This window comes from Suricata suricatta, chromosome 10, assembly GCF_006229205.1.
Source record: "Suricata suricatta isolate VVHF042 chromosome 10, meerkat_22Aug2017_6uvM2_HiC, whole genome shotgun sequence".
In the NCBI taxonomy this organism is placed as follows: domain Eukaryota; kingdom Metazoa; phylum Chordata; class Mammalia; order Carnivora; family Herpestidae; genus Suricata; species Suricata suricatta.
In genome coordinates this window covers 93,849,281-93,877,274 of record NC_043709.1, presented here as the reverse complement: position 1 = coordinate 93,877,274, position 27,994 = coordinate 93,849,281, and the positions used below count along the sequence as shown (strand labels likewise).

Here is a 27,994-nt window from a genome sequence, read left to right as displayed (position 1 = left end):
TTTCTCACTTCTTTCCCTGAACTCCCATTATTAGGATGTTGGTCTTATGATTTTCTTTTTGTTTGTTTTTTTTCTTGTTATTCTCCACCTGCTTGTATTTTGAACTCTTTGGGAAGTTCCTTCAATTTATTTTCCACTCCTTCTATTGAGTGTTTATTCCTGAGATCATACCTACCTTCAATATGCAAGTGGGGATTTTTGTTGTTGTTCTGGAGATGTTCCTCATTATAGCTTCTTGTGCTTTGTTCATAGTTGCAACATCTTCTCTTATTTATGGAAGGATAATAATAATAATTATTAATTTTTCCTACATAGTCTTGTCTCCACGATGCCTCCTTCTGGTTGTTTTGGGGTTGGTTGGTTGTGGCTGGGTGGTATTTTTGTTTTGCTCTCTGCCTTTCCTCCTTTACACTTAAGCATCTAGTGATCGCTGCTTGTCCACTCATACCTGAGAATTGATGGAGTACTGATTGGAAGCTCTGCATGCATGGGTGGGCTTATCCACCAAGAGGACAAGTCTGGGTATTTCCTTGACACACATACCTTTGTCAGGAATACCTTGAAGTCTTCTGTCTCTGGCTCCGTTCCCCAGGGACAGACAGGTGGCCATCCTGGAGGGTGTAAGTCTAGCTGCCAACCTTCTGGGAGAGCAGCAAGAGGAGATGGGCTGAGGTGGGGATGGGGCATCTCACTCACCAATTGCCACATATGCATCCTTTTACTTCTCTCTATATAAATTTTCAGTTAATCCCACCAGGCTATTTTGGTTCCAGTTCTCTCTGAATTCACCATACTTGATTGTCTCCAGTGCGTACACTTCTAATTCTGCCGTGATAGGAGAAGACTCAACTGTCCAAATTTTCAGATGTAACTAGTGCCACCAGTTGCCCAGCCGTTGAGGGTTCCTGCTCTATAAATCTGGTTATTTCACAGCTTTTCTTACTATGAGCTTAGCATTCTCCTTTCCTGGGTCTGCTAATTACCATTGGTTCATCTGCTTTCAAGTTTCTGATTTGTTTTTCTCTTCTTCTCTCCTTCTTTTCCCACCCCTCCCCCTTCTCCTTCTTGCTCTTCTCTCCTCTCCTGATGTTTTAGTCCTTGAGCTTTCCTTCCTACAGATCTTTTTGCTGTTATTTCAGAGGAGTTTAGGGAAAGAGAGCAGAGCTAAAATTAACTTCATCAACGAACTTTGACAGTCTCTCTGCCACAGGGAGAGATGGTCTTAAATGGGTGTGTTTCATGTATTTCGAACTAGAGCCTCTCAGGAGGAAACTTTTTTGTTCTTTGAAATTATTCCTATTGATAACTCTTTTACCCTTAGGCTAATACAACTTGTGTCACAAAGTGTCGCCTGCACAGAAGTCTTGCAAGACGCCACTTCTAGGGCAGGTAGTTGTACTTTTGTATTCCTGTGCCCTCTTGAGGGAAATAAAGTTTTATGTCTCCTTCATTATAAGAAATCAGTGGAAGAACCTGGATAGAACCCACTTAGGTTTTTGTTTTGCTTTTACACCAACTCCCTTTCATTAATAAAGAAATCAATATATGAAGTACTCATAAATTAGTTAATATATGTAAAGCTCTTAGAATCGTGACTGGTACCCAGCACTGTGTAAATGGTCACTGCTAGTCCTATTCTTATATGCTCTTGTCTTGATAGAACTTCTAAATCTTCCAAGAGTTCTGTCCACTGGTTCCCAAACCCAGCTGCACAACAGATTCACCTGATGATCGTTTAAAAAAGATCACATTTCCCACCTCAGACTTCCTTCATCAGCATCTTCATGGGTGTGTTCCCAATACCTAATAAGATACAGCTCCAGTTTTCTGGGGAAGAGATAAGTGAGACATTTCAAGTAACCACTCCGAGGAGGGTGCTGTCACATCAATGATGGAAATTATGTGGATGACGGTTGAAGAAGGAGCTGCAGAGGAGCCAGCTCTGGGAACTGAGACTAAAGCAGAGTACGTAGACACAGCAAATCAATAAATATACACGCAAGTCTGCACAGAACTGGAAACCCAGGCCTTAGATCTGGCCTTCCTTCTGTACAGAACATTTAGGCAGTAAATTACTCTATTTCTTTAGGCTGTTTTGCTCTTATCTTGAGATCAGACTTTACCCAGATAGAAGAGTTATCGAAAGAGGTTCATGCGGATGGATGTGCATTTATTCCTCCTCTCCCAGGTGCAAACGTTTGTGATGTTTTGGCCAGAGTCAGCTAAGCACTTCCTTTAGACAAGATCCACGCTCCTAAAAGGGACTCATAAAATCTTCAAATGGATTACATTTAAATTAAACTTTGTTCAGACTCAGGTCTCATCTGCTAATAGGGTTCAGTTTTCATTCATCTACTATAAAACCAAACAACCCTTATTTGTGGCTAAGAGAGAGGAAAGAGGAAATAAAAAGCATTACATTTTATTTCCATATAAGTGACTCGGAAGGCTCTAAATGGTTATTTTATTTGAGAATTAATAGCAACCCTTTGTTTAAAACATTTGGCATTCGAACAATAATTCATAGAATAATAGAATTCTAGAATTCTAGATTATATAATTAATTATAGAATACTTTATAGAAATCACAATGAGGAACTGTGGAGGAGGGGTGGGTGACAAAAACAAAATGCCAAATTGCAGAGTGACCAGATTCATATCCCCTCATTTTTACATTATCTAAATCTTAATGCTTGATTATAAGGAATATTCCTTTATGATTTATAAAACATTTATCTTGAGATTCCCCCCTACTCGGTGCTGGAACAATGGAAAATGAGCCAGGCTTTCTGTTGGAAAAATAACAATAGCTAGCCCTCACTGCGTGGTAACTACATGCCAGGCACTGTCCTGAGCACTTCTCTGTCTGCTGGCTAATTTAATCCTCATCAAGGCCTTGGAGAAGGTTCTATTAAGATAAATGAAGTGAGGGGCACCCGGGTGGCTCAGTCAGTTGAGCGTCCGACTTCGGCTCAGATCACGATCTCACAGCTCGTGGGTTCGAGCCCTGCATGGGGTTCTCTGCTAATAGCTCAGAGCCTGGAGTCTGCTTCGGATTTTGCATCTCCTTCTCTCTGCCCCTTCTCTGCCCATGCTCTTTCTCTGTCTCAAAAAATAAACAAATATTTAAAAAAATTTTTTTTCTTAAAGATAAACAAAGTGAAAGCAAGGGAGGCTTACTTGCTGGTAAGCAGTGGAGTTCACCTGTTTGCTTAGCTGCTTTGCTCTGCTGGTCTGGGTCGCTCACCACAGGTGCCTGGCCCAGAGGATGCTGTGTCCCCAACTGGGCTGGCCAGGGCTATAGAAGGTGTTCCAGATAGAAGCCAGAGGAAGCTAATACATGCCTCCTCATCCTTCTGTGTGCTGTCTCAGTTCCAGACCAACAGTACCTTTCTTAAGGGACTATTAGGTCAGGCGAGGCTCAGCGAACTCCAATAAATGACTCAAGATCATACAAATGGACAGTGACAGTCAGAATCCAGTCCAAATTCGATTCCAAAGCCAGGGGAATACCCCCCTTCTTCTCTTAATATTACCCTTTGCTCTGTGTCGCCTCTCAGGAGGCGGGAAAGAAAGCCAGGGATGAGTAGGTACGTCTACTCGCAATTACTTCGTGCAGCACTGTGTCACTCTTCAGTCTCTTTCCCAGGCATAAACCTGGCTGGGTGGCAAATAAAGCCCTGGCAAAAGGGCAGCCTTCCTCTTTTATGCCTGGAAGAAATAACACTCTTTTTGCATTGACACCAGAGAACGGTGCCCACCAACTCAGATTCTTTTCTTACCCCTTCCTCCCTCCCCCTTCATCAAAAAGATATGAATGCTGAGATCATCTCAGAGAAATCTAGAATAAATACCATGAGAAAATGGTCCCCCTGGAAGGCATCTTGTTCTCCTGCTGTTTGTAATTGTGAAGAGCTCAGCAACTGGGCAGCTGGATGGGTATAAATATAGCCCAGAGCACTGACGCCCGCTGAATCCTGCTTTCTTAGAAGCACAATGGGAACCCACGGAAATCAGGGAAGGAGCAGTAAAGCCCAATCAATCAATCAGCCTCCCTCCCCTCTCCTCTCTCTTTCTCACCCTCTCTCTCTCTCCATCCTGGACCTCAGTGTGGGTGTGAGGATAGAAGCAGCTTTTAAGAGTGCACTTAAAATAGCTCTTGGACCTGGACACCGGGTGAGCTCAAAGCCAGGGAAGATGCCACCTGCAAAACCGGCCCCTGTCTGACCCATAAGCCCGAGACTCTTTTGAACCTTCTGGAGGGGACTCTCGGGAGCCCGTTCATTCTCAGCCCAGCTGTTTGGGCACAAGCAATGTTTCTAGTGTGAGCTTCAGGCATTCGGTGCCTCCATATATTCAGAGATCTTATTCTAACCAGACTCAGCTGCCTAAAGCCCAGGGATTAAAAATAGCCTCTCAGTGCTAGCTGTGGAATTGATAGAGAGATACTCAAGGACCAGAGGTCAGCTTTACTAGGGGCACCCGATTCTCATACCTGTGGGATTCATTGCCTCCAGGTGCTTAATCTCTTCAGGTTATTTTAGTTTTGTGCTATACCATTGCCTATTTTGTATGGCTGTTGAAGATAAAACAGGCATCCTAGATTTGCGGGCATTGGTATCATTAGGAGTCTGGATTTTGGCAGGAGAAAGCCATTATTTTTGCTTGGTGGTTCCCAGAAACAAATTGTGTCTAGTTATCTTTCCATGCAGACATCAGTGGTATTTGCTATGGATGCATACATTTATTGGGTTTTTTTTCCCATTTGGCAGTAAATAGTTTACAGAAAAAAGAACCATGCTCTCTACTTTCATTGTAACTGTCCACAAAGCTTAATAAATGGTCTTACATGACTCACTGTGTTTTGCAACTATTGACCTGACCGAAACAACCTTTCCTTAATGACCATAGCACTCTTCTAGAAGATGGCAGAAATACTGTGTCATTTGCATAACATCCCATTGTTTAAGGCTCCGTGTTCACCAGTGGTCTAAGAGTAATCTGTGCGCATGTGTGTTTTTAATTGTTTCGTTGGATATGAGCTGCAGCTATGTTTTTTTTATTAATTTCTAAGATTGCTTCCTCTAAATTGAACCTCAGAGTGTAATATTTGTAAAAATAAGGCAGGAGCAGTTAAGGCAGAATATATTTAAAGTATAAATTTAAACGTGGATCAATTGAAGGAGGCCGATGTCGAAGAATAGGAACTCCATCGGTTCACTGGTGGCCGGAGTGCCTCAAACACAGAACCTTCCTCACTAAACATCCCAAGTCCAATTGCCTGTCGTTGGAACCAGAGCTGTGTTAGGAGAGGAACACCAGCTGTTCTGGCCTTGGTCATGACTCCAAGGAAATCAGGCCACCTCTTGGAGACTTCATAGAACATCTTGAGTTACAATCGGGAGCCTTGTCATACAAAGTTCTAATGACTGACACCCTGAAAACCATTCACTTAGTACAGGGCCTGGCACAGAGTAAGGACTCACTGAATGTTAGCAAATATGCAAAGGGCCTTCCACCCTTATCTCTTAGCTCAACTTCCAAAAGCCTAGAAAAATAACGTAGTGAATTCCATCTGCTTGGCCACAGCAGCAAGTGCATTCCCTCCGCTGATGATGATCGGATGACCTTGGCCACATTCCCCAGATTTTTCCCTTTGCCTCTGAATAAAGACTCCACTTGACACAGATGAAATGCCAACACCTTAGCCGCCTGTTCAGGGACTGTTCTGGAAAGAAGGAAAGGACATTGTATATGAAACTCATTAAGAAAAAATAAAAATAAACTAGTTGTAAAAAAAAAGAAAAGAAAAGAAAAGAAAAAACTAGTTATGATACATCTGAGACAAGAGGATACACTGAGTTGTAGGCTTTTCGGCGCCTACCAGAAAGGAGAGAACAGCATGCCACACTGCATCATCTTCTGGTCCTTGGCCAAGATTCACCTTCACCTGTGATGTGCCGAATTCATCTTTGCCCCGTTGTGCACCAGCCCGGTGACATTCAGCATTACCTTTAGCTCCCCAACAGCCACAAGCTGGGTGGTGTTATCCCCCATCTTCAGATGAGAAAATAGACTCTGGAGCGAGATGACTTGTCCAAGGGTCCTCTAGCAAGTCAATAGCAGAGGAAAGACTTGAGCCCAGACCTTCCAATTCCCAGGCCAGTGAGGTAGGAATAAAACAGTGCACATAGCTGCTCAACCTCCCGGAGTGTTATTAAGAGTACTGTATTAAAAGTACTGACAGTCTTAGAGGTGGCACTAATTTTTCTACATCACTCACCACTAAAACCAGTGCTGTCGCTGGATATGGCCCATGTCAGAACCCTCAAGGCATTGACACTGTGCAATGACAGCTTTCCTCTCTACAAACTTTCTTTTTCTCTTTCATTTCAAGAAACTGAATAGTGCTGAGGGATAATTTTTTAAATTAATTTATTTTGAGAGAGAGATCAGGAGTTGGGGAGGGGCAGAGAGAGGGAGATAGAGAATCCCAAGCAGGCTCTGCACTGTCAGCGCAGAGCCCAACACGGGACTCGAACTCAAGAACCATGAGATCATGACCTGAGCCAAAATCAAGAATTGGATGTTTGGGAGTTCCTGGGTGGCTCAGTCAGTTGAGTGTCCGACTTCGGCTCAGATCATGATCTCACGGTTTGTGGGTTTGAGCCCCGTGTCAGGCTCTGTGCTGACGGCTAGCCCAGAGCCTGGAGCCTGCTTCAGATTCTGTACCTCCTTCTCTCTATCTGACCCTCCTCTGCTCGCACTGTCTCATCTCTCAAAAATTAAAAAAAATTTTTTTTTAATTAAAAAAAAAAAAAGAATTGGATGCTCGACTGATTGAGCCACCCAGGTGCCCCAGGATAATTTCTTGAAATAGAGCTTTGTCTTCTTCTTGAGAGGATTTAGGTGTCCTTTCTTTAATGAAAGATCCTTTTTTCCCGTAAGAACCTAGAAGTAGCTTGTTGGCCCTCCACAACCCAAATCGTGCCATAAATAAAGCTCAGTTTTTGAGAGGTCGTTCATTCTTTCAAGCACTAATATTTTTATTCAGTGTGCTTAGCACTAATCCAGGCACTGGGAAAAGAACTGCAAAGATATTCTCTTTAAGCAATTCACAGTTCCCAGGGTGCCCAGGTGGCTCCGTCTGTTAAGTGTCTAACTTCAGCTCAGGTCATGATCTCACCATTTGTGGGTTCAAGCCCTGCATCGAGCTCTGTGCTGACAACTCAGAGCCTGGAGCCTGCTTCCGATTCTGTGCCTCCCTCTCTCTCTGCCCCTCCCCGACTCACACTCTGCCTCTTTCTCTCGCTCAAATATAAATAAACATTAAAAAGAAAGAAAGAAAGAAAGAGAGAAAGGAAGAAAGAAAGAAAAAGAATTTACAGTTCCCAAACTTCAGCTGTGCCCACAGAGTGGGGGCAATTAGGGAAATTTCAGTATCAGATTATGGGAGGAAGGCCAGGCCCATCACTTGTTGGCAAGTACGGTAGGGAGGCAAGCTGCTGGTAGTTGGGGCTGGCGGTGTCCAACATTAATTTTGGAAATGTGGGCTTAAGGGACAGATAGCAGAAACCCAGCCATAGCAACTGGGATTCAGTCATAGGACTTGTGTTATGGAGAAGAACTGGAAGATAGAGCTGGGTGGGAAACCCAGATAAGGGACCCTATTACAGCAAAGACACCCCCCCCCCCCCCGTGACAGAGCAAGGCCCAGTAAAGCCATCAGTAATGGTGACTCATTACTGATTCCAAGAACAACTGGTCCCAAGCTTCCTCTTGATAAAGGAGAGGATTGGGCCCGAGTCTGGGTGGGGTTGGACTTACGGAAAGGGGGTTAAAAAAGTCCAGCTGGAAAGGTTATAGGACCCTGGGGGCAGCCAGCCAAGTCTCTTCCTACAGCTAAAACCCATGTGAAATCTGTAGGACCAATGCGATGCACAAATCTCTCAGGAGAAAGTGGACATTCCAAGTTGGCATAATCTATAGGAAAGGATTTCAGTTCTTTGAGTCTTAAACATGAAGTTATGAGGTTGCTAGGATGCTTATGACACAAGACGTGTTTGTGTGAGCACGTTATTTATAGTAGAAACAAAAGAACATTCCTATAGTCTTAACCACACAAAGGTTGCAGAAGATTAGCTTCTATCAACTATCAACTATCAACTATCTGTTATGTGATTCCAAAGACAAATAAGACGGTAAAATAGTCCTTGCCCTTGAGGAACTTGTTGCCTCTTGGGGAAGACAGATAACTAACCAACAGATTAGCATATAGGGTGATTGGGGTTGTGTATCAGGTCATTGGCCCACAGAGGAGAAGCAGTTGACTTAGGAAAAGAGTAAGTGTTTAAGCTGGGTTGCGAAGGAAAGTAAAAGTAAGGAGTCTGAGGAAAGCAAAGAAATGAAGACGCATGATCGGTTCTAAAAACAGGCAGCAACTGGTGGCTGAAGGGGCATGATAGAAAATAAAACTGGATAGGCCTGATGGGCCTGCTGGGCTAAGCTGAAGAATTAAATTTCTCCCCAAGAATCTGCGGGGAACCGTTGACGGGTTTCAGGCAGGGAAATGATGCATTCATTTTTGGGAACTATGGTGGATTGTAAGACAGGAGTCAGAAAGGCCAGTTAGGAGGGAGAAGGTTGCTGCTACTGTTTGAGTACTGGCCTTTTTCTCCTATCGCCTGTTGTAGCTCCAGAATTGTAGACTCGTCTACAGAGAAGCCACACGAGTGTGGACTATCGCCTTGTGTACCTCTCTGGAAGGGGTATGCTGGTGCCTAGAAGTTGGGCAAATTGGAAGAATTCTTGTAATGAGGAAATAAGTTACATTAGGGCACACGTCTAAGGAAACTGTGGAAACGTTTAAAGTCTAATTACACGGGAGCCATGATGTTTATAAGAATCAAAATTTCACTGAGTAAAATTTACAAAATGCTTTGAAGTTGGCCCTTACCAGCACCCCACCTACCTTCACTCTGAGTTGCCATTGCAATCAAAATGTGGCACAGCTGTGTAAGTGGCACGCACATTCTCACATTTCGGATCTCTCGGGTCCATTTTGGTAGTATTTGTTTTCCTTTGAGATAGGAGTTGATTCAGTCTCACTTTCTTCTCCTGACAATAACTGCATTTTTTTTTTTCCTGAGGTAGCTTTCCCTCCAACCGTTTCTTGTTGTTCTTACCCAAGACCCAGTATCTGCCAAAACAAATGTATGTGAGTGATAAACGCTGAGAGGAATGTCTGTTGGACCACAGGAAATTTCCTGTTCAGGAAGAGATCTTGGGAACTTCCTGTGGAGAGGTGCATTGTGGGACTTTTGGCTGCAGGCCCTTGACCACAGCTGCAATTAACTAAAGGCAAGGGGGGAGGGGAGAGGAAGAAGAGGAGACAGCTACCCACAGACGTTTTTATCCATGTAGCCTGAGGAGAGAATGGGCTAATACAGGTTAAAATTTTCCAAGTTAACTGAACGTCTAGTGCACACCAAGGTCACTAGTGCCCAGTCTCCTTTATTGCCACACCATCCTTCACGGCATCCCAGACGCTTCCTTAGGCTTCCTAAAAACAAGCACTGGCACCTTATCCACGTGAGTCCTCCTGGGCCTCCATCCCTTATATGCCTGCGTGAAGTGTCCACCTCTGGAGCCATACCCGCGGTTGCAATGCCCTGATATCCTCAGGACCCCTCATGGCTACTGGTGTCCACACCTTAGAGTTGGTGATGTGTTCCATCCTGACTTAGGTATGGAAGAGAGAAGAAGCAAGACCTTGGCTCTTTGGCTTACCTCTATCTGACTCAGAACACAGTAAAGACGTGTTACTGAATGATCGTGAAAGACTGGGTTAATAAATCCAGTTCTTAACCACAGTCAAAACCAACAGGACGACCCTGCATTCTTGTTCTGGAGTCCCAGTCCTGAGTAACGCCTCATAATCAGACTTGTCCGTGGCTGCATGGCCGAGCCAGGCCCCTCTCCATGGGGGTGTTTCCGGGGCACTGTGGTAGGCAGGTAAGATGGCACGACTTGGAGCTTGAACGCTGTTTCTGGCTGTGTAACCCCAGACTGTGGAGAGGGCAAGTTATTTTATCTCTCTGCATTGCAGCTCCTTTGTCTAACTTGGGGAATTAAAAAAAAAAAAAATCCCTTGTCAAGATTGAATTAAATCAAATAATGAATAGGATACTGCCTAACCCAAAGCAGACACGGAGAGTTCTACATACATTTTCCTTTGAGTCTGTCATCATTACAAACTGGAAATTAGTTAGGTGTGCTGGCTAGCGTCAGAGGAAAGGCTTTGAGGGCCCTTTCACCCTCCACTTCTGTGATTTGTACTTAAGGAAGTTTTTTCTGGAGCTTTGACTCCACATCCGAGTGCCTGTTACTTCCCTACGGCTCCTGCTCGGTGTTGATGTCTGAGAAGCAGTCACAGCTTGGTGGCAGCTTATGCCTGACTGTGTCTTAGTCCTTCGGGATTTCCAGCAAGGGTGACCCACGCCGTTCTCCGGGTCTTGTAGAAGTAGCCGGTCCTCTCTGCGTTGCCTGTGTCACTGTCCATCCCTCTCAGTCTGCCCTAACACATGCGGCCCCCATCATACACAGGGCTGGTTGCTAAGTATGAATTTATTCCTGTATTGTCCTTACTTGTGTGTCTGCGTCACCCACTAGAAGGTGACTTCTTGAGTACAGGGGCCTTGTCTGCCACCAGTGACATGCTCAGTGAAGGTTTATGAAGTTGAATCTACTTCATTTTAGAGGAAGACAGCTCATTCATTTTAGAGCTGACAGCTCAGAGTCTGAGCCTGCTTCGGATTCTGTGTTTCCCTCTCTCTCTGCCCCTCCCCTGCTCATACTCACTGTCTCTCTCTCTCTCTCTCTCTCAAAAATAAGTAATAAAACATTTTAAAAAATAAAAAAATAATGTCTGTGTACACTACTGACTATATGTATGTCCTGTTATCCCTTATATGCTCCACTGTCACATTTTTGAGTTTTCATTGTCATGGCTCCCATTTCTTCCGAAGTTGTGGGAGTGGGGGGGATTTCTTTTTTATTTTAGATTTGCCTCTTTTCATTCAAGAGCCTGAAATATAGGCCTATTTTCACAGTAGGCCTGGAAACAAAAGGCAGTGATATTGCCCCTTGATAGAGGGAGCCCCCAGAATCATCTGGAAAATGGGATTCAAATTGTAACATGCTCTTCCAGTGTAGGTGACTGAGTGTTCCCCAGAAAGAATTAAAAAGTAAGAGTATCTTGAGGCAGACATTGTCCAGGTGTATAGTCTACCCTCTGAAGTAGTAAAATTAGATCATGGTTTTAAAGATAAAAGCAAAACTGTGGGTAATATAAAAGTGAGCCGTAGTCATTGGAAAGCTCTCCTCACTCATCCCGTGGGATTTTGTCTTACGTTATTCTGAGGAGACTCCCCACGTTAGAATGGCAACTATGTGAGCAGAGAAACGTAAGTCAACTAGAGGAGAACAAAATAGACCTCTTAACTGACCTTTCCTTTTAAAACTCTGACCTTGGTCTTAAGAAGAAAAGGGCAAAAAAAAGATTTTTTTTAAGGTTTCCAATTCAGTCTCAGAGACAACTCTATGGGTTATGGCTTAATGGAGCCAGTTTCCTACATTTTGAAAATGTTTCTAGGGTTGGAAAAACAAAAGCTTGTTTAATGAATCTTGATATGGCCCCCAAAATTCAGGTAATCAGAATACTCCATTCCCACAGCTGGGGCTCTCTTTAATTCAGATTGCGTTGACAAAGACTGGGAAATAGAATGATCCTCCCAGGGAGAGACCTCACTCTTCTGTAGATAAACTACCAGGTGGGCATTTGCTAGAGTGAAAATATTGTTATGGTCAGACTAGTCGTTACTACCTTTTCTTTGTACGAAACCCGAGCAGTGCACTAGTGTTAATGTCTATATTAATCTAGCTCATTTAATCAACACAGGGCTCTATGCTGTTCAGATGGGGAAATAGATTCGGAGAGGCCAGGGCTCGAGGTTGACCAGCAGAACCTGCACTTACATGAGGTCTTGTCTCTCCAAGTTCAGTCTGGCCTGGGGTGACGCTGTTGGCCGGGCAGTGAAGGCTAACATGTGCCAGTTAGTAAGCAGTTTTCTGACAAATCCAAGGCAAAGGGAAGTGAAATAACTTCTTGGTTCCCTTCCATTTCTTCCCATGCCGGCCACCCGGCAGCCCCCTGCTGCCTTCCACCCCTATTCACACCCACCCGTCCTGCCCACACCACCTCAGCCGCCCCTGCAGTTTCTGTGGGAAGCTAAGGAACTCTTTGTTTGTGCCATAAGGGCTTCCTCACAGGAAATTTCCTGTAATGGAAACTCTGGGGAAACTTCCTGTTGGTTAGGACACTGCAGGGGGCTGATAACATGAACCACTTAAACCTCCAAACCTCAGCTGCCGAGAAGGATGGGATGGCCCTTCCCTGCTTTCTCAGAACATGAGTGTCTAGGAGGGCAAGACACTGCAAGGTACAGAAGCCTCCAGAGGCCCACTTGGGCAGCATTTTCCAGAAGCTAAAAGCTTACATCTGTGATCAGCAGGTTCTTCTAGAAGATCAACCCTCATGGCTCAATGGACTACTTAGGTTTCTACCTAAGTACCCAAGCCTGGTACCTGCAGGCCCACTCTGTCTAGAACCATTAAGAGGACTCTGGAAAGTGTCTCAGGGTTCTGGATTCAATTCTTTCCATATCACTTTAAAACATGTTTCTATTACTTTTCAATGTTATATGTTTATGAGTGCTACAAACATTTGTTTTCAGCTATTCCTTAGGGACTGGGAATTTTAACTGTCTCGTCATTGGCAGACACAGTTGACTATGTTACGTGATGTGATTTGCTTAACACCGAGTGTTAAGTCATCTGGGGTGTATACTGCAGGACGACCGATTTCGAGCCGTAGCACAAAATTATCCAATAGGTTTATCCAGTAGGTTCATTTGACCTACTCTGTACTTCTAGTGGAATATTTTGTTGTTTGCTGTCCTTGAGCAAAGGTAATTCATTATTCCTAAATCATCTCTTGGGGTTGAAGTTAGCTCTGAGTATCTCCAGTGTTGGGAATTCTGTAAGTAGACAGTTACTTGAAAGATGTCTCTTAATCACTGGATTTGCCCCAATTCAAATCCATTTCTCCACAAGTTTCTTAATAGGTGCTGTTGTCCTGCTCTAGGTGCTGATGTGACCTGCATTCCTAAAGTACACTAGATTCAATGGAAATTTCTACCAGTCTCACCTCCCCACACCTCTGTCACAAGTTGGTGTTCTTTCTGGCTTGCTTTGCAGTAATGATCATTCTACCCTTTGAATAAATCATTCAAGCATACTTTTGGGTGGGGTATCGTGGCTGTAGTCTTGGTCCACATTGCAGACTAGGGAAGCATACAAGAAATTACAGTTAACCAGGAAGAAATTTGTAGCTGATAAGAAGCCTGTCTCTTAAACTCCTGGAAGACAGGAATCGTTGTTCATCATTGTAAACACAATAATTTGTCATTTCTTGGCACATAATCTCAATACCTGTTTGTTGAATGAATGAGTCCTAAAAATCAAAAAGGAACAGGATTTTGGATTAATTTTGTTCCTAGAATGTGTAAAAGTTGCAGATTTTTGGAATTAATTTGTGAAGGTAAGCTGGCCTCATGAATTACGAGTAGTGACCTCAAAATGGTGACTCGCCAATAATGAATGATGCTGCCTATATACTTACAAAAGCTAGGGAAAATACCTTTGTAAAAAATGCCTTGGAATAAGCTTCAGGTATGGAACTACAAACCAGTGATTTACTTTGGGATGATCAGAAGAAAAATGGGAACTGCTTTAGCATCTTGCAATAGGACTTACTCTTGATTTTGTATTTGATTTTATATTATAGGATGGGATTCATTGGAATGTGTCATAGAGAGAGACCATCATTATAAACACCAGTTAGCACCGTTCGTCTCCATAAGAATGATTGCCGTTTGCGATCCGTTCCCACTTTAAAATAGGTCACAGTGATGTCATAGCATCTATAGACTGAACCAAGACAGTATTATCAGTAGTAGTGGAATTACTTCATGACCTTCATCAGAATTGTATGGAAACAGGGCTCTCTGCTAGGTATCTTTATCTTTTCTGGAGGTCTAGTTACTGTACTAGAAGGACCGGGGCTTTGGAATCCTATACTAATTTCTAGTTCTACTTTTGCTGTTCTGTTTGTTCTTTCAACAGATAATTTATTGCATGACCACTGTATACTCTGAGGTACAAAGTATATAGCAGTGACCAAGACAGACCTGCCCCTGCCTTCATGTTGCTTACGACGTAACAGGGGCAGCTGAGGCTGCCCAGGAATTAACACGAGCCATACAGTCCATTCCCCACACAGCAAGGCGAGACTCTGTCATAAAACAGAAGTCACATGGTGTCATTTCACTGCTGCAAAACCTCCAGTGGCTTTCAGTTACATTTAGAAATATTCCGAGTTCTCAGTGTGAACCTCCAGGTCCTGTTTGATCCAGACTCCATCAACCTCTCTAACCTCATTCTGTGCTACCTTTTGTTCTGTTCATTTCTCTTTAGCCAGACGGGTCTTCTTGCTATTCTTAGAACTCTCTATGATAGCTCTTTCCAAAACCGCACCTTCCCTTATTCCCCTACCCCTGTACCTTGTACTGTTTTCCTCCATAGCACTTTTCACCACTTGTAATTAAAGTTGGATGGCAACTCTTTGGTTTTTATTCAAAAAGTTGGCCATCCTGTGTGCTCAGGTAGGGGCTTGATGCCTCTTGGGTCCAGCTACAGTGGTTCAGTTGGTTGACAATTTGGCTACCTCCCCGGAGGCCCCAGAAGTCTTTCTGAGGAAGTGAGTTTGTCCCCAGAAGAAATCCTGTGGTCTTCTGCTTGTAAGGAACCAAGCTGGGAAGAAGCTTGAGCTTTTATCATTCATTACGCAGATTTCCACTGCATTTCCCTCTATTCTCCTAATCCTTGATCTCTGCTGGATCTGCACTCTCTGACTCAACCTGATCCAAGCACGCAAATGTTCTGTCATCTCCTAGGAGTAGCAGTCACTGAGCTGAGGGGAGTGGAATACAGTCACGCCACGGATCCTTTTATTGGTAGCCACTCCTGCTCTCCTCCTGCTTTCAGAGGAACTTGGAACCTCTAGTTTCTGAGCTTTTTGGAGACTGTCAGGAAAAATGAGCTTCTTTCTTATTGGTGTTTCCCCCTGCAGGCCAGTAGGGTCTAGCTGTTCTGCTCTGCCAAATCAGATACCAGTTCACCATCCCCTCCTCCGGAATTTTGTATACCTCTCTCGACTGCCTTTGTTTCTTCTCCCATTCCCTCTCTTTATGGGTTTGTCCCTTTTTTATTCCTCTGCTGTTGTCTAGTGGGACCTGGGACAGAAGCAGGGATAGATACAGACATGACTCATGTATATAGTTACACTCGAGGGTAAATGCGTTGATGCAGCACTGCAGGGCGTTCTGAAAGCATAAGGCACAGGAACTTGGTCTAGTCTACAGTATACACTTAAGAGGCAACTTAAAAATTTAGTAGGAGTTAGTTGGATAAAGAAGAGGTAGGGTTATCTCTGGGAAGGGGAAATAGGGTGTGCAAAAGCCCTGAGCCTAGAAGATTTAGTCTTCCAAGAATGGAAAGTCCAGGCAACAGACATTTGGTGAATTTGTGGTGGAAAACCATGATAAAACTGCAAAGGGCAAAGCTAGTGACATGGAGTAAGCCCATCATGTTAGAGATTCCGGTCTTTGTCCTGAGAACAATGAGCAGCCATGACTATTAGCTGTGCAGCCTTGGACATCACAGAATCTTGGCCCTTCTTGTAAACCAGGTACATAATCTCGGCATCATAGAGTAGTAAGCACTAAATGGCATTATGTATATACTGTATCAGCTTAAAATGGTCATACTTCCTTGCTGAATTTGATCATTTGGGACATGACATATCACGGTAGCCCCTCAGTATAACAGTGTAATCAAAATGTCAAGTTGAGAAATAATCTTTGAAACCAAGTAAGCAAAAGGAATCAAGTAAGAACCAGTTGAGTGTATTGTTCTGGGTCCCAAAAGTCCAGTTACAGGAGAAGTTCAATTATCCACACTCCAGACTGAGGTAGGCTTAGAAGATGATATCAAGGTTAAAAGATAAGAATTTGAGGGGTGCCTGGGTGGCTCAGTCACTTGAGTGCCCAACTCTTGGTTTTAGCTCAAGGCATGATCTCATGGTGTATGAGTTCAAGCCCCACTTCAGGCTCTGTGCTCTCTTTTCCTCTCTGTCTGCCCCTTCCCTGTTCACGGCCTCTCTCTTTCAAAATAAATAAACAAACTTAAAAAAAAAAGACTTTGATAGTATTCCAGCTGTGCTCTGAAACTAATATTGCATGAAGACATGAAGATTGATTAAGGAGCTTGTCCATTGGTAGTTGGAAACTATGGACAAAGCAATCACCAAAGGAAGGTGCTGGATAACTCTACGCATCTTTGTCTTATGTCTTAGCTGATGATGAAGCAGTTATCCTAGGTTTTTGCGTAAAAAGTTTCCTGTGCTTGGCAACGTACTAAATGCTATAGATAGTAGATGAGGCTCTTGTCCTGAAGTAATTTTGCAGCTTTAATACATTTTCACATGGGCTGTATTATATTTATTATTTTAAAGAATTGGCCGAGAGTTGCCCCTTCAGTGCAAGGTTAAATGAACAAGTTTCAGGACTCTGAACTTAACAACACGTGGACATGGTGTTCATCCTGCCTGTTGCTAGCCACCACCAAAGCAGCTGCAGAGCTCAACGCTGTGAGCTCACCCTTTGAGCCTGAGAATCAGCCTTCACTCATGACTTGACATTTCTGAACACACTGATCATTTCTCAAAGGAAAGCAGTGAAGCTTAATCGTTACTTGATGCTATCCCACCAGTCAGGTCAGTAAAGAGAATTGTCACATTGGCCAGTGGTCTTCAATTTCTAGAATTAATTCTGGGTTGTAAAGATGCAGGCAGATTCTGAAGCCCACTAATTTCAGATCGCCAGGTGAGTTTTGGCTATCACGATATCTGCAAATAGGCAGCGTGGTTCCCCTGGGATTGATGTAGTTGATGTGATTATATTGCCTTTTGCAGCTCAGTAGAAACTACGTGCAGTATAAATTGTAGGAGAAACAGGCATCTACTTAGTTTTAATCTTAAAGAATTTCAAGGAAAATAAATACACACCAGGGAGTATGTGGATTTTGATAGCTTATTTCAAACATCATTTTTTAGTAGGCACATGCAGAGATGTGTAGTAGTAGGGAAAGTTGGTAGAGTGAAGGAAAGTGCAGATTTCCATGGGGTTTCAATGAACATATATCTGGTTGGGCTTCCGGTTAGGAAACAGTGGCTCTGGGTGGGGTCTCTAAGTTTGCAGGGCTCATTAGGCATGAGAAGGAGAGGCTCAAGGCTATTATTAGGTTGACAGCTATCCCTTGAAACTGCAGAAATGAAAAGTTTTTCATTTCTGAGCCTGGTGGAAGGTGGATGAGAAGGAAAAGACAGTCACATAATAAAATAATATGTAAAGGATAACCAAATAATGCACATTAGGTTTTACTCACTGGCAGGTAGGAACATATCCTATTTAAAAAGGGGTGTCTTTACCTAAATGTACCTATGTAAACTAACTACCTTCCCAGTGAAATAGGATGCACCTGTCTAGAGGTATCTTTGTTACTAGAGCAATGGATATTGTATTGGGCTGACAGATTTTATTTCCTTTTTAGAAAAAATAATGGTAGTTGGTGTCAAATCACCTTCTCTCTTGCCCCAAGAAGTTTTGCAAAAATAGGAATCACTTCTTGAACTTGAGTTTTCTGACCTACATTTTTTGGCACCTTAGCTCCTTCTTCTAAAGTAATAAGAGCATATATTTTTTCCTTTCATACCCTGCAGCCCCTTTCTCCCATTATTATCAGTGATCTGCCCACCCAGAAATCAATGGAAGGATCATGAAAGAGAAACATAAAATTCACTTGAAAAAGAATACCTATAAGGCATCCATAGAATGTTCAATATGCATCATTTTTTGGCAGCCAGGTTAATTGTTCTCAAACATTCGATAACAGGGATGGCACACCCATAGTTCAATTCAGAATCTCATCTATGTGACAGGTACAAGGGGAATGGAATCGGGCCCCACGGACCACCATTGGCATATGAGTAATTGCCGTCTTAACATGAATTTTATATTTCTCTCTACAGTTCCCATCATGCCACCCCCACCCACCCACCATCCATTTCCCCCCTAGGATACAATAAGAAGAAAAAAGGACCTGACAAAGTATGCTAGAAAGCTACACTGAAGAGGATAATAGCAGGCAGTAAGGTATGAAGAGAAAATAATAGAAGAGTGTAGGTGTGATGTTGTGATGTATAATAAGAAATATATATTTGGTCTTCGTCCCCATTTCTGGCATAGAACTGAAACGCTGGAATTTCAGAAGTGATGAGAGAGATGGTTTCTTTTGTTCAGTCACTGAGGTGACTTCTGGAAGCGCAGAAGGATGGGAGCTGGTTGCAACTGGAGCCAACCATGCGATTAGAAAGTTGGAACTTTCGGCTGTACCGCCAGCCCTTCTGAGATCGGCGACCAACATCCAATGATGTGCTGGGTCACGACTGGGTAGTAAAGCGTCCACAGGGGCTGCCTGGGTGGCTCAGTCAGTGAAGCGTCTGACTCTTGATTTTGGCTCAGATCATGATCTCATGGTTTCATGAGTTTGAGCCCCTCACAAGGCTCCATGCTGATGGTACAGAGCCTGCTTGTGATTCTCTGTCACCCCTTTTCTCTGTCCCTCCCCTACTCGTACTGTCTGTCTCTCTCAAAATAAATAAACTTAAAAAAATTTTTTTTTAAAACCTAGAAGAGAGTCCAGAGACCTTCCAGGTTGGTGAACACATGAAGGTGCTAGGAGAAAGGTGCTCCTGGAGGGGTCATGGGAGCTCCCTGCCCCTTCCCCATACAGCGTCCTATATATCAGTACTGTCAGTTATATCCATCTATGATAAACCAGTGATCTAGTAAGTAAAATGTTTCCTGAGTGCCGTGAACAACTCTTGCAAATTAATCCAACCAAGGAAGGGAGAAGGTTATGGGAACCTGTGATTTTGTAGCCAGTTGGTGAGAAACACAGGTAATAACCTAGACTGATGACTCACGTCTCGAGTGAGGTTAGAGGGCAGTCTTGTAGGACTAAGCCTTCAACCTACGGAGTCTGATGCCATCTTTGGGTAAATGGTGCCAGAATTGAACTGAATTCTTGGACACGCTGCTGGTACTCGGAGAATAGCTTGGTTGTGTGTCAGAAGTACCTTCCCCCACCCCGACCCCACCAACACACAGAATTGGAACTGGGTCAGGGAACCCAAAAGAGCAAGGTACCCACAAAAGTTAAGAAGAGTGGAAAGAGGAAGGATGAATAGAGAAATGTGATTTCAGGAAACGATGGATAGCTGGATGATCTATTTAAAAATGTCAGGACGTGGGTGAAAGAGAGGCTGTAGGTAAAAGGATGACAGAACGTGTAGTGGTCAGCAAGGAAGCAGGAGAGGATACAAAGGAGGAAAACAGTATAATAGAATGAGAAGGAGAGACCAAAACAGATATAAAAGAGGTATTGAAGAGATGTGAAGGAAAAACCAGAAAAGAGGATGTAAGGGGAGGAATGAAAACAAATAAAATGGGAACTGAAATCCTGAGATATTAGCCATAGCTATATAAGAAGCATGTAATCAACTATTAATTTTCTATCCTAATGAAGAGAGTGATATGGGTAACTCCAAAAAATGGATCCTTTCCAAACCATTAATATATTTTGACATGGGCAAATTTTTAATAATTGCATTGAAGTGTATATTTGACTCTATGTGTGTGTATTGTTTTAAATTTTTTTAGCAAAACAGAAGCCACAAGATACATAGCTGATGGAGTAGAACCAGCTTTTTATGCCTACTGTGGTTCCTTTCAGCTTCCTCCTTTGAGCTAGGAGAGGTCAATACCTACCAACGTCTCTTAGTCTATAATTAGACCATATCCCCACCCACCATAAAACCCTACCTCATCTGAAAAATTGTCTGAAATCTGGGGAGAGAGTAGAGCACCTTACTTAAAGACTTCAGTGAGCTGAGCCTGAGCGTGGGTGGTGAACCCCAACCCTCTTCTGATGAGATCGGGTGTGTTCAGGGTGGTATGGCTGTAGACCCAACCCTCTTCTGGTTCCTTCTAGACTATGGTGCTCCAGAGAGAAAATTAACGCAGAGCTTGAAATTGACGTTAAGGCACCTGTTTCAAGTAGAACCCCTTGTACGTAAACCCAGGAAGAAAACACTGCTCTACTTCAGTGCCCAAAAAACCAGTAATTCACACACATTTTCGAAGACCTAGAAAGAGTTGGGGATACGTAGGAATGAGGAGTTCATGTGTGAATAGCTGTGTCTTTGTCAGTGACTACATAGCTCAGAGCCAGGCATCTTTGTGCCCCAAACCATAGTTTCTTTTTTTTTTTTAATGTGTTTTATTTACTTTTGAGAGACAGAGAGAGACAGCATGAGCAAGGGAGGATCAGAGAGAGAGGGAGACACAAAGTCTGAAGCAGGCTCCAGGCTCTGAGCTAGTTGCCAGCACAGAGCCTGACATGGGGTTCACACCCACGAACCACGAAATCATGACCTGAGCCGAAGTTGGACGCTTAACCGACTGAGCCACCCAAGTGCCCCCCACAACCCAAAGTTTCTAAGTGTCACAGAGGAAAAGAAAGTGTAGGTGTGAATTAGTGTAAGGCAAGTCACAGTAAAACAAAAATACCTCTTGTGTCTTGAGATTCTGGTTGGCAAGACCCAACCTAAAACATATCTGACTGTCACCATTAGAAAGATCCATGCATTGGATTTTCTTTTTTCTGAGTAGGATTAGCCTGGAAAAATGGACTGTGTCCATCTTTAGTAATAACCTACACCTTCTAGAAGATTAGAAGTCATCATTTTCTTTTTTCTTTGATGCTGCTTTTATAGATGTATAGTAGGTCTCCTGAGGTTAGATGGACACTCTAGGTCATATAGTCTATGCCCGCCAGATGCAGGCATTCTACCTGTGGCATGGTTGAGTGACAGCCACACACCTTCTGCCCAGACACTTTGGTCGATGTGACCCCAACTGTCTCTGAGGCCATCTTGCCATTTTTAAACAACACCAGTTGTCAGAAAGATCTCTAAACTCTTAGAGGCATGACCTTTTTTTTAAAGTTTATTTATTTATTTTGAGAGTTAGAGAGCACCAACAGGGGAGGAAGTGAGAGGGAGGGAGAGAGAAAGAGAGAAAATCCCAAGCAGGCTCCACACTGTCAGCGCAGAGCCCCAATGCCGGGCTCAAACCCATAAACCATGAGATCATAACCTGAGCTGAAATCAAGAGTCGGACGCTTAACTGACACAGCCACCCAGGCATCCCAGTTGCATGACATTTATTAAAACATCCATCACTGTAGGACAACAAATAATTGGTACCTTAAGTTTTTTCTTCTCCACCTCTGACCATTGCCCAGGTATCATTTATAATAAATAGGAGCTCAACCTCCATCAGCCTTTCTGCTCTTACCTCATGCTCTGGTTATATCTAGATTACGGGACTCATTTAGAATCTAACTAAAAATGAGATATCCTCTGTTTCTACAAATATAAAGCCTGGCAATCAATAGGAAAAGGAAAGGAGGTTTAGCAAAAAGCTGATGATAATTCCAAGAAGCAGAATCTTTTGGAACATTCTATGGTGACCCTGCCACGGGAGCTATCCACTTATCTCTGTCTGGCTGCAGTTTCCAGAAAAGACTTGCTGCCTTCACAGTACTTTCGGGCCCTTTCTTCCTTTGGTGCTTGGATTTCTACCCTTAGCAGTTCATTCCTTCAGCATGGATTTTTGTAAAGAAAATGCCTGTACTCCAGGGAGATGGCCCATTAAGCTCTGGGTGGTCATTGCACTCAAGCGTTAATCATTTTTATATCTCTTCCTAGAAGCGTGTTTTAATGGCACAGAGGAGGGGGCGGAACTGAGAGGAAACAGGGACGTGTGGCTCACTAGGCACAGGTTTCTGGGTGGGAAGAAAGAAAAGGGTAGCATTTCTGAGCATTTGCTGAAGACCCAGCACTTGGTGTGTATAATTTTCACAGTGATCCCAGTGAGTTGAGATCTTCCTTTCCAAATGAGGAGGTGAAGACAGGAAATGAAGAGGCGTCCCTCCCGGTCATACACAAGTCAAGGACAGGACTGGGGTTTATTTACACCACAGCCGCCTAATCCAAAGCCGGCGCTCTTACTATTCTGTGACACCTGTGCCATCGTCAAAGGGAAAAAGCACAAGGAACTGGAGCACTGAAAGGAAATTTGCCTGCTTCAGAATTTTGCACAAGGCTAACCCTCTCTTTGGGTTACTTTGAAATCCTGTGCACGTGGCAGTAAAAATGTCCTAATGCCAACTAATTTTAAACCTTGGAGTTACTCTACCTAAAATTTATAAAACGCTGTAAAATCATTTGCAGCAAGGCATTTGTTTGGGAGGAGACTTTCTCCATTTGTTCAGAATGCTTTTTATTGCTTCCTTATGTATCTTCATAGATTTTCATCCCTTCTTGGAGTAACGGGCTGGGTTCACACTCTACATGTGAGTCTTGCACCAGTCTTGTGTTATTAGCAGAAAGCTGGTGAAGATCAACTGTGAGGTCCCTTCTACCCTGAGATCCTTGCTGTATTTTGGCCTGATGCGGTTACACTAAATCCCAGGTCCCCTTAGGGAACGACACGAGTGTAGTTCTCAAGTATCCCCCACCCCACTCCCCATTTGCAACGAGTGCAGCAAAGCCCCTTTAACCTCCTCCTCTCATGGCTACTCACTCACTCAAATACATGTAACACTTGCCCAGGATAATTTCCTGCCCCTCATTCTGGCACTTTTGAGAGAGCTTTGGGGGTACACGGTCTTCAGGTGAATTACCCCATCATCGGGAGTGGATCTTCTGGGAGGCAGATCTTCTCCCTCAGTCAGTACCTTTTCACAGCAGCCACAAAACCACACTTTCTCTATTAAGTACACATTCCTGGGACTATAACAAAAGGCTTCTGTGAGCTTGAAAGCAGCAGGGGAGGGTACAACATGAAGGACTGAAGATTTAAAGGGTTTCATTTCTTCCTTGCTGGAGACTGTATTGTGTTTGAATGCAGTTTGGAATCTGTTTCTCTACCACAAGGGGAGAGAGAAATCGGCCCTAAAGCTGCACAGGGACCCCGACTGGTCTTTATCCTCCTGGCTTAGTGGTTTCCTGCCACCCCTGCGAGTGAGCAAGCACTGGGGCTCCCTGACAGTCAGGGGGCCCTGGAAGCCCAGCTGGGAGCCCTATGGGCCTGGGCTCTGAGCCCGCGCCCTCAGTTCACCACTGTGAACATCTTCCCTTTGCTGAGCGCTACCCAGCCGGGCAGTTCTCTGCAGCCGGACCCCACAGCCACCGCTAACCTGCCCCTCCCAGGATGGGGGGTTCATTGTCTTCAAGGTGGTGCAAGGAATCAGAAGTTTCCATCCTTCCCAACTGGGGAGAATTGAGTCCTACAAAGAAAGTAACAAAGCGAGCTCAGCTGGTTGAGCTTCCAGCTTCTGCTCAGGTCATGATCTCACGGTTTGTGGGTTTGAGCCTCACCTCAGGCTCACTGCTGTCAGTGCACAGCCTGCTTTCAATCCTCTGTCATCCCCCCCTGTCCCTTTCCTGCTCACACTCTGTCTCTCTCTTTCTCAAAAATAAATAAAAACATTAAGAAAATTAACAAATAGGGACGCCTGCGTGACTCAGTTGGTTGAGCATCTGACTTCAGCTCAGGTCATGACCTCACAGTTCGTGGGTTCCAGCCCCGCATCAGACTCTGTGCTGACAGCTCAGAACCTGGAGCCTGCTTCCGATTCTGTGTGTCCCCCTCTCTCTGACACTACCCTGCTCATGATCTATCTCTTCTCTGTCTCTCAAAAATAAATAAATGTTAAAAAATTAAAAAAAAACTTTAATTAACAAATAAAAAATAAAAGATTCTTAAAAAAAAAAAAGAAAAGAAAAAGAAAAGGAACCCGGGCTTTGAAAAGAAAGTCCCCTTCCCTCCCTTCCTCTTCGAGCCCACCCCTAAGGACACACCATTCTGTTCTGCATTTGAGGGAAACCTGCTTCTTTGCCTTGAGAGTGGCAGGCGCTGTGAACAGTGACCTTGGCTAGGCTGCCAAAGCTCTTGCCTTCTGCGTAGCAGAGTTAATGTGGCCATGACTCAGAATTATAGGACCCCAGATGCTAAGGAAGTGAATGAACTTCTTTTCAGCTCACCGTGGACACATAGTCACCAGAATAGGTTTCATGTTCTAATGAAACAGCACAGAAACTCTGTCCTTGGTGGCTGAGTGGCGCGTAGTGAGACGCTGACTTCCCTTCCTCTCCCTCCCTCTGTCCTTCATGGCCCCCTCTTTTTTTCTTTTTTCATGTCAGAGCTGAGCACTCTAAATCCAGCCGAAATTCCTTTAAGCAAAGGTCGTCCTGAACATGACCTTGAGAAGATTTCCTCTCGTGCTATGCCCATCCAGAGTTGCATGTTGTTCCATGGATTTAGGAAAGGCTGGAGAAGTCTTCCGCTCCGTTTAAGGAGAGCCTGTATGGTTAGTGGAAGGGGCCTCAGGCACAGGATTACAACGGCAATAATGCATTAAAACAAAATCCACCTGCAAAATAAAAACTTAATAATGAAGAACAACTTCCAATTATATACCATATGTTTTTTTAAAAAAAGACAAAATTCAGCTGAGTAAATTTAGACACTAAATTGGCTTTATTCAGTGATTCATGAATTGTACAGCATCCCAGCTAGCGGATGGAAAGGCCTCCAAGAAGCTGTACAGAATGGAAGGCTTTTATAGCCAGAAGGGGGCAGAAAAAGGAAGTTTCTGTCTAAGAGCAGGGTGTTTCAGCAAGGTTTCCTTCCTCTGGGGGAAGGCTGGGGGTCTCTCGAGCAGATTACCTTTCTGGTGCCGACCAGGTCATTCCAGAGGGACCACCTAAAAGTCACAGTCCTGGGAGAGGCCGAACCTGCGGTCAAGTCCTCATCTGCCATCAAGGGTGCAATAGTGGAGCCCTTTTGTTCCTCTTTTTTTTTTTTTTAACGCTTCCCTCACCTTTTGATCAGACTCTCCCCCTGAGAGATGCGATGAAAATTGAAGGCATCGGTGCCCCTCTCAGCTGCCTCTCTGTAGTTCTTGTGGCTTTTACCAATCTTCTGTGTGATCTCCACAGGTCAGGCTATTTTTTTTTATTGTTGTTGAATCTCTGTGATTTTCACAGGTCACAGGTTCAGGTTCATATTCTGTTCGTCGGTCATTCTCTTGGTTGCTTTGACTTCCAGTTGGAGGGAGATCATTTGCTCGGTGGTTAGCTGTAAACCTGCTTTTAAAGCTTTTGAGAGAACACAGTCAGCTAGGGAGACCACAATGGTTGTGATCAGCGGGATAATTTGCAGTGTTTGGAGCACACTTCAGAGCCATGGTCGCCGAGACCCAAATCAATCCAAGTCAAGTAAGTCAAAGAAAGACTTTGTTGAAGTTACCTCTTCCAACCATATGGTTGCTTAGTGATCTTGTGTAATTGAGTTGCAGTGTCCCCAGAAATCTTCATTTAGGTATAGCAGGTGGTATTCACCACGGCACAGACACCTCCTTTGCTCTACTAAAAAATAACCAAGGCCTAGCCTAGTATCAAGAACAGTCTTGGTTAGAGAGTCTAAGGATTTGGGGAGGCAGGGACAGCTATGGTCTTAACAGTGGACTCTGAAATATCTTCAAGAGTCAAGGAAAGGTTCCTGATTATATTCTCATTTACATTTATGCCTAACGAGGAAAAGGAGGGCACTGCCAAAGGAAGCAAACTCTGAATCTTGAAACCCTCCTAAAGGTCCTTTCTAAGTTGACAGTGTGAATTCAGCGGAGTTGAGTGAAGAGGCATTGCCCAGTTAAGCGCCATCTAGGTATTCTTAGGCCCAAGGGGAATGATAACTGCCACTAACAGGCTTAAACCCTGTTGGGGCCAAAACTATTCCCATTAAGGTGTTCCTGTTAATGGATCCACTCACAGGGATTGGAGCATTTGCTCATTCAAGCCTCGTGTCATTTAGGTTTTCCGCACATCCGGGAAATAAATGTCCTTGCCTGAAATAAATAGTTATTTTCAATATCTTACAAAGATGGGTGCTGCTGATGAGATCTTTTCGTGATTGGAGGTAGATCTGATTTAGATCATCATGAGAAAGTGGGGGGCACAAATGCAATTTATATAGATTTATATAGATATTTCTGTCTAGGTAAATGCAGTTTAGTTAGACAAAGGCAAAAGAAAAAAAAGGGCACTGGATTTCTGGCCTTAAGAGTTGAACGCAATAAGAGACTCTTACGTGGGGGTCAGTCGTAGCTTGTGGTGACATTGGGAATAGACGAGAAGGTCCTGGGAAGGGACTAGGGGGTCTCTAGCATTATAGACAGATTGAAATCCTTGATGACAAATCCAGCAGTCTGAAAAGTTACTTCTTTATCCTTGGCCTGGGCAGTACAGATACTTTATCTTTCCAGGCCAGTGACAGAATAAAGGAAAGAAAGAGGAGAAGCAAGAGTTTCATGTTTAGTTAAAGTACGAAGTCTTGATCGGTGTCTTGGGTGAAAGCAGTCTACCTTGATGTCAGGTGGAGTCTTCATTAGCTGTGAGATGTGTACGTAAAGCTCAGTACCTTCTAGTTTCATGACAATGTCAGTGGTCAGAAGTAGTTGGTAAGGTTCCTTCCAACAGGGTTCAAGAACTGTCTTCCTGTGATGTTTCCAGAATATCCAATCACCAGGCTCCAGACTATGACCATCAGGATCCTGTGACTTGGGATCCAGGAAAGCTTCTTTAACCAGTTGATGATAAGCTTTAGCACTAATTATTAAAGACACAGTAACTAGCTATCCTAGCATGAGCCAACAAGGGACAGCAAGCAGAAGGTCGTATACCCATGACTATCTCGTGTGGGGTGAGTTTATGTTTCCCAAAGTGGATATGGCAGATAATCATCAAGGCCAGGGGCAATATCTGAGGCCAGGGATGTTCCGTAGTTTCAGGAAATTTAGAGATTTTAAGTTTGAGGACCCCATTAGTTCTCTTTGCCTGATGTTTGAGGGTTATAAGGGCAGTGATAATTCCAAGAAGTTTGTAAGGTTTTTATTAAGGCCATGTGATTTCAGCAGTGACGTGGGGGCCTCGGCTACTGGAGATTGTGGAAGGTGTGGGAAACACGTTTTCTAACAACTTCTTTGCCACTGTGAGGGTATCAGCTTTGTGGCTGGGAAGGTTTCCGCCCGTCTGGAAAACACACATACAATAACAAGGACACACTGATAACCCACAGTAGGTGGTATTTGAGTCAAGGCCAGATACTCAAAAGGTCCAGAGGGAGGAGGTTTGGAACCTGAGAACAAATATAGTTTGACCAGGATTGTGGATGTGACAGGCCAGGCACTGGTGGTAAGCAGTTTCCCATTTTTGGAGAAGCCTCTCCACAAATGTTTATTTGCATATTGAGTCATCTTAATTGCTCTGTGATGGGTGAGAGAGTGCAAAAAACAAAAAAAGAAAAGAAAAAGAAAGAAAGAAAAATGGGGTTTGCCAGGGAGCTGGGAAGAACTAAGTGGCCATCTTGCTTGCATTTCCTGTAACCCCGACTATTCATTTAATCTACAGCCATTGTTATCCACCATGATTTCTCTGAGTCAGGAGCAGACCATGGCCATGTGCAAGGACATCAGGATGGCAAGAGTCTGGCAAGAAAGGGCTGTTTTTTTGCAGAAACAGAACAGACTCCATGTGCCACCACAGATTCTGTTGCTGCTGCCTTTG

The 27,994-nt window shown here is 43.8% G+C and overlaps 1 protein-coding gene and 1 long non-coding RNA gene across 8 annotated transcripts in view; one reads left to right on the top strand and one right to left on the bottom strand.

Moving 5' to 3' along the window:
- The window catches only part of ETV6 (ETS variant 6), a 245,253-nt gene that overhangs the window by 135,016 nt on the left and 82,243 nt on the right, over positions 1–27,994 (top strand). The window lies entirely within an intron of this gene.
- Positions 4,723–9,263, bottom strand: LOC115304740. The gene is made up of 2 exons (XR_003914592.1): positions 8,972–9,263; positions 4,723–5,728 (listed from the first exon to the last, which is right to left on the bottom strand). It is a non-coding gene; the product is annotated as an uncharacterized LOC115304740 (long non-coding RNA).